The following is a 6,190-nucleotide window of genomic DNA, read 5'->3' as shown; positions in this document are numbered from 1 at the left end:
TTTTTTTTTTTTTTTTTTTTTTTTTTTTTTTTGGTACCTGGGATCGAACTTGGGACCTTGTGCTTGCAAGGCAGCCAGCGGCACCACTGAGCTAAATCTCTGGCCCATCATTACATTTTTATACAGATTCAACAACTGTGTGTTTGACATCTATTATAGGCTTACCATTTTGCTGCTAAGATAATACCTGGTTTCTATTCAGATATTGTGGTTATCAAAGGTGCCCAGACCCTTAAATAGCTTGGTTTTAGTTCTGGCACATGCAGTTTTCCAGCTGTGTGATCCTGGTATTATTTAACAGCTCTATTCCTTAATTGCCTTACCTGTGAAATGATTTTTTGTTTGTTTGTTTTGTTATGGAGGATCAAACTTGGGTCCTTGCGCTTGCAGCACCACTAGGCTAAATCCCCGGCCCTGAAATATTAAATGTGAACTGTTTAGCAAAGTGCCCAGTATGGAATAATATACATATTAATAGTACTATTGATATTGGTCTTCATAAAATATAGAAGAAATACAGAAACAACCCTAAGGTGCAGTGAATGCTCTGAAGAAGAGTAATGAACAATTACGGGTCTGAGAGAAGCATTGAGGTCTAATTGGCTGCTCTGGGGAAATATATGGTGTTATGGCTTGTATCTAGAGCTCCCTTCAAAGCCTCATAGTGATTATTTTTATTTGTGTTTCTTTTCAGAGGTGGCTGGATCTAGAGTGTATGATGCTGGAATTAAGGGTGTGTGTGATTACTAAATTAGTTCACTAGTTGGTTTGGCATAGTTCTGGGTGTGAGTGCTGCAAGGGTAGGTAGCATAGATAGAATATAAAGGGACAGAAAGAAGCTACTTGTCCCGTGTAGCTTGGTGCTTGGTTCTTGCTGCTTTCTGCTTTCTGCCTGCCATGGAGTGTTTCTCTTCTGCAGTGCCCCTCTGCCGTGCTAACTTTGGAGCCAGCCAGCTATTGAACTAAAACCTCTACAAACTGAGCTGAAATAAACCTTTTCTCCTTTAACTTTAGGTGTCAGATATTTTGTTTCAGCAATGAAAAAAGTAAAACACAAGGTGATGGTGATTTTGGTCAGGGGAAGTTTTGGAATGAGCTTTTAAATGCATGTTTTTCTTCAAATTAGGATTGTGTTATAGACATGATTTATTTTACATATAAACAAATATATAACAATCTTTTGTTTGGCTAGAGTAGAGAGCATAAATTCGACATTTGCAGTTTGCTTTCTAAAATGTCTTTAAAATCTTTGGCACTCAGCATTATAAAGGTAACTTCTGTGTTATATAGAACCATATATATATATTTTTTTTTGGGGGGGGTACCAGGGATCGAACTGAGGACCTTTTGTTTGCAAGGCAGGTGTAGCACCATTGAGCTAAATCCCCAGCCCAGAACCACATTTTTTTCACTGTGCTGTGGATAATGACATGTTTTGAAGTATTAAGTATTAGTATCATTCTAACACATGATTCTTTTTTTTTTTTTTTTTGGTACTGGGGATTGAACTCAGGTTGTCCTGGTGCTTGTGGTGGAACCACTTAAGCTAAATTCCTGGCCCCAAATGATTCATTTTGATTTTGCCTTTAATTTCTTTACAAATTCCACGTCATAATCAGAAGCTTCTCTTGAAGTCTGCAAACTTTTTCTATAAAGGACTACTTAATAAGTATTTTAGGTTTTACAGGCTGAATGGTCCAGCACCTACCTAGCTTTGTATGTGCAGGCAGCCACAGGCAATACCTAATCAAATGAAGGTTAAGGTGCCTGTTTTCCTACAGAACTTCACTACAAAAACAGGTGGTATGCTGTTTTGTTTTGCCTATGGGCCATTGTCTGCCACTTTTAATTTAAATTTTTAATGAGGTCATATATTCAAAGAGTAATAATGTATGCACAGATATTGTTAAAATTAAAACTAACAGTTGTGTACCCATTCACTAGCTTAAGAAGTAGAATGTTGTTACTACCTTTGGTTCCCTTTACCACCTTCCTCTTTCTGAACTTCTCACAGCATTTTACTGCTTTCATGGTGTTTCCATCTGTGAATGTATCCTTATATAATATAATTTAATTTTTGCATATCCTTAAACTATATACATATAAACATTTAAAGGACTTTTTTCCTTTTCAGCATTGTTTTTGAGATCCAAAGTGTTTGATTTGCTCACAAAACTTCTTGACCTCAAGGAGCTTACATTTCAGAAAGTCAACAGTTGACTAAAAGGCATAGAAACCTTATAGTGATAAAAGGAGGAGAAAAGTAAAGCAAGGGATGTGGGTGAGTGGGACTGTTTGCAGTTTGAAATACAGCAGCTGAGGGTAGGCCTTCCTGAAAAGGGGCCTTTTGCACAAGGAGTGGGGGTTGAGTCTGCAGCTTGAGCTTGGGGCATTATAGGCAGGGGGTCCAGCATGAGGAACAAGGTGCTAAATAGTGGAAGTGCCTGCTGTGATGTGGGGACAGTAGGAAGCCCGTATGGCTGGAGGCAAGCAAGAGCTGAGGTAGAACTGAGGCAATATTTTAAGATTTTTTTTTTTCCTTTGAGTGAGATGGGAAGTCAGTTTAATGTTTTGGGCAGAGATGTGACATGATCTGATTTCTAAAAGGTCCTCCTAAGGCTGTGTCAAGAATAGCCTTCCCTGTATGCTGCTGGAAGGAAGCTAGGAGCTAGGGCAGTGATCCAGAAGAGCAGTCATAAGAGCTTGGACTGAAGGGGTACAAGGGTGGTAGTGAGAAGTGGTTGGATTCTGGATCGTTCTTAAAGGGAGAACATACAGGCTTTGCTGACAGATTGGATGTGGGCGTGACAGCGAAGTGAAAGATGATAGCAGGGATTTTTTTTTGCTTGCAGCCAGAGTAGCCATTTATGAAGAAAGAAGATTCTGGAAGGAGCAGATGTGGAAGTCAGATCAGGAGTTGGGTTTGGATGTGTCCAGTTTGTGAAGTTATTAGAGACCAGACTGGAGATCCATAGGATGAAGGTATGTAGAGGGCAGAGGAGAGGTCTGGGCAGCCGATAGCAATGTGCTTCTGCAGTGTTTAAATGGCACTGCAGAATCATGAGGCTGAGCAGGGTACTGAAGGAGGGAGGACCAGAGGAACAGTCTCTCAGGTGGCAGGAACCAGGTGAGGGTGGTGGCTGTGAAGCTAAGGGAACATGTTGCTGTGGAAGAGGTCATGGGAGTCTGTGCCACATGCTACTGCTGTAAAGTCAGGTGTGATAAGGGCTGGGATTTGTCCTTTATAGCAGAGAAATCATGGATGACCTTGATGAGCAGTTCAAGAAAGCCTGAAAGGACTGAGAGAAGAGGGCCCCAAATAGAGAATGCTTTGTTGCGTGGATTTGCTAGAAATGAGGGGAGCTTTGGAACTCTGAGCTTTTGCTGAGATAGGAAAAACCACAGGATTTTTGTAATGTTGATGGAAAATGATTCTGTAGAGAAGGAACAACTTGATGGAGAAAGAGAGGTTGCTAGAGCCTCCATCTTGGGAAGGTATCAGTGAGTTGGCTCAGTGCCCATTTGCAGAGTTGGCATTCATGGGCTCTTCCTTGGTGATAGATAGGGAGAGCAGATGAGGAGGAATGGGGTATGGAAGCATGTGGACATTTTGTTTTGCCCTGGAAATCCCCTTCACCCTTTTTTCTTCATGGCAGGGAAATTCTCAGCACCCAGTGAGAACAAGGGAGAGTTGGGGGATTATGAGGAAAGAGGAGAAGGGATGACATACTCTTTGGGAAAGTAAGAATGTGAGTAGCTTAGCAACATGCTATGGCCTACTGGAAGAGAATGTCCTGAGGTGAAATGGAAACAGCAAGTTAAGTTGTTTGCTAGAAGCTTGGTAGGCAGTGCCTCATTTAACTAGAGTTTTCCAAGCAAGAATGGCAAAGAAGCAGAGGGCCAGGAAGTGATTATATTGGTGGGAAATGACAGTAAAGCGGGGAAGGGAAGACATGTAGATATATAGTGAGGTTTGTCCACGTTGGAACGTGCAGCTATAGTTTATTCCTTTCCTCTACTATTTTTTGGACTAAATATGTCTCATTATTCATTGTCCTGTCATTGGAGAGTAGGATTGTGTCCAGTAAGAAAGAAAGCTGTTCTCAACAATTGGAAAAACACCTCTCCAGGGTATAGACTTTGGAGAGAATTGCTGGGTAGTGAGACATGTACAATTTCTACTTTAGGAGATGATGCAAATTGTTTCCAGAGTAGTTATACTGGTTTGCCCTGCTACCACTATTACTGTTTTATAGCCTTGGCAGCTTTTGGGTTTGTGAGACTTTTGTTTTTGTTTTTATATTACTGGACATCACACTTAGGGCCTTGCGTATTGTAGGCAAGCACTGTACTACTGAACTACATCCTAAGCCCCTTTTTAAAATTTTTAATTTGAGACAAGTTCTTGCTATGTTGACCAGGTTGGTCTTGAATTTGGGAGACTCATGCCTCGGCCTCCCAAGTAGCTGGCACTATGGATATGCACCACCATGCCTGGCTTACGTTTTTAAAATAACAGCTTTGAGCTCTAGTTCACATGGCATACAGTTCACCTATTTAAAGTGTACAAGTTAATGTGTTTTAACATGTTTGCAGGATTGTGTAATCATCACCACAATATAATTTTAGAACATTTTCATCATTCCCTAAAGAAACTTTGTACCCATTTGCATATTCTGGACATCTCATAAATAGACCCGTGAAATAATCTTTTGTGACTATCTTCTTTCACTTACATTAATAATTAATAATTAATAATAATGTAGGTGAAAGAAGATATATATATTTGGGGGTACCAGGGATCAAACTTTTATATTTTGTGTATAGCCATCCCAGTGATAACAAAGTAATATTTTGGCTGGGGATTTAGCTCAGGGGCGCTGCACCTTCCTTGCAAGTGGAAGGTCCTGAGTTCAATCCCCGGTACCAACCCCCCCACCAAAACAAAACCAAAGTAATATTTTGTTACAGTTTTGATTTATGTTTGCCTAGTGACTAATGTTGAGCATCTTTTAAATATGTTATTGGCCATTTGCATATCAGAATGTGATTATCCTTTTAATAGCTTATTGATTATATATAATCTTTGGAGAAAAGTTATTCAGATTCTTTGTCCATTTTAATTACTTGTGCCCAGGTTTAATATTCTAATTATTAATAAAGTTGAATATCTTTTTGTATTTTTCTTGGTCATTTGAATTTCTGCTTTGGTGAAATCTTTTTTTTTCCTTCCATTGGTTGGTTTTTCTTATTTATATGAATTTTTATATGTTCTGATTAATAATCTTTTTTTTTCCTTTTTTCGGTACTCAGGATCTTGTGCTTGCAAGGCATGCGTGGTGCTCCTGAGCTAAATCCCTGGCTCTCCTGGGGATTTTGTGTAGGTAATCACCTGATCTTTGAATACCAGTGCTCCTCATTCAATGATAGAGTCACCATCCTGCCACTAGGCCATTAAATGAATTGGTCATTAAATGAGGAATTGTATCTAGCTTGCAGTATTCAGAATAAAGAAATGGTCAGAGGAAACTCCAACTTGATGACTTTGCTTTTATTTGAATAGCTCTTACATGAAGTACTGTAATGTATAACAACACAAAACTACTGCACTATACAGTATAGTCAGCAAAAATTGCAGTCCTGTATAAAGAAGATGTACTGTACAAAAAAAGATACTGAGGCTTGTGGTAGATTAACTAATGGTCAACCAGGACTGCCCAGCTGAACTGAATCAGTGTGGTCTGAGTTGGATCCTTGATAAGGACAAGTGTGGGGTATTACGGTGGGCTCTGGGCCACTGGCTGGACTTGTGGAGGATGTTGCCTTGGATTCTGGGCCTTTGGCTGGACTTGTGGAGGATGTTGCTTTGGATCTAGGCCCTTGGCTGGGTTCTTTGGGTTTCTAGTGCATGGCTAGATCTCTTGTGCTCCTCTGCATTTGACTTTTTGAGTGAATATTATAAAATGATCTTATAAATTTTGTGTCCTGTATTAAATCTATTCCCTTGCAAACCCTGACTACAACAAGGCTCTATAAACAAAATGTACAGAACAGTGCAAAAAAAGAAATGGGTCATAAGTCCGAGTGGTGAGTCATAAGCCTGAACAGCGAGCCTCAGTTGTAAATCTGAACAGTCGTTAAATAGGTTGTTAAATGAAGAATATTTGTAATGTTTTTTTTTTTTTTTTTT

The 6,190-nt window shown here is 39.6% G+C and overlaps 1 protein-coding gene across 20 annotated transcripts in view; it reads left to right on the top strand.

The window, feature by feature from the left end:
* The first annotated feature begins 2,866 nt into the window (after positions 1-2,866).
* The window catches only part of Ppp6r3 (protein phosphatase 6 regulatory subunit 3), a 142,450-nt gene continuing 139,126 nt past the window's right edge, over positions 2,867-6,190 (top strand). For 10 of the 20 annotated variants that reach the window (XM_033756756.1, XM_033756753.1, XM_033756749.1 and 7 more), the window contains exon 1: positions 2,867-2,982. The gene's annotated coding sequence lies outside the window, so the exon portion shown is untranslated. The remainder of the gene's footprint in view (positions 2,983-6,190) is intronic. The other 10 variants (XM_019209270.2, XM_033756757.1, XM_010635759.3 and 7 more) reach the window with 1 other exon arrangement.

This window comes from Fukomys damarensis, unplaced genomic scaffold, assembly GCF_012274545.1.
Source record: "Fukomys damarensis isolate Sample0158 unplaced genomic scaffold, DMR_v1.0_HiC HiC_scaffold_27, whole genome shotgun sequence".
In the NCBI taxonomy this organism is placed as follows: Eukaryota; Metazoa; Chordata; class Mammalia; order Rodentia; family Bathyergidae; genus Fukomys; species Fukomys damarensis.
Note: the sequence above shows the minus strand (reverse complement) of the source record. Positions and strands in the feature narration are given on the sequence as shown.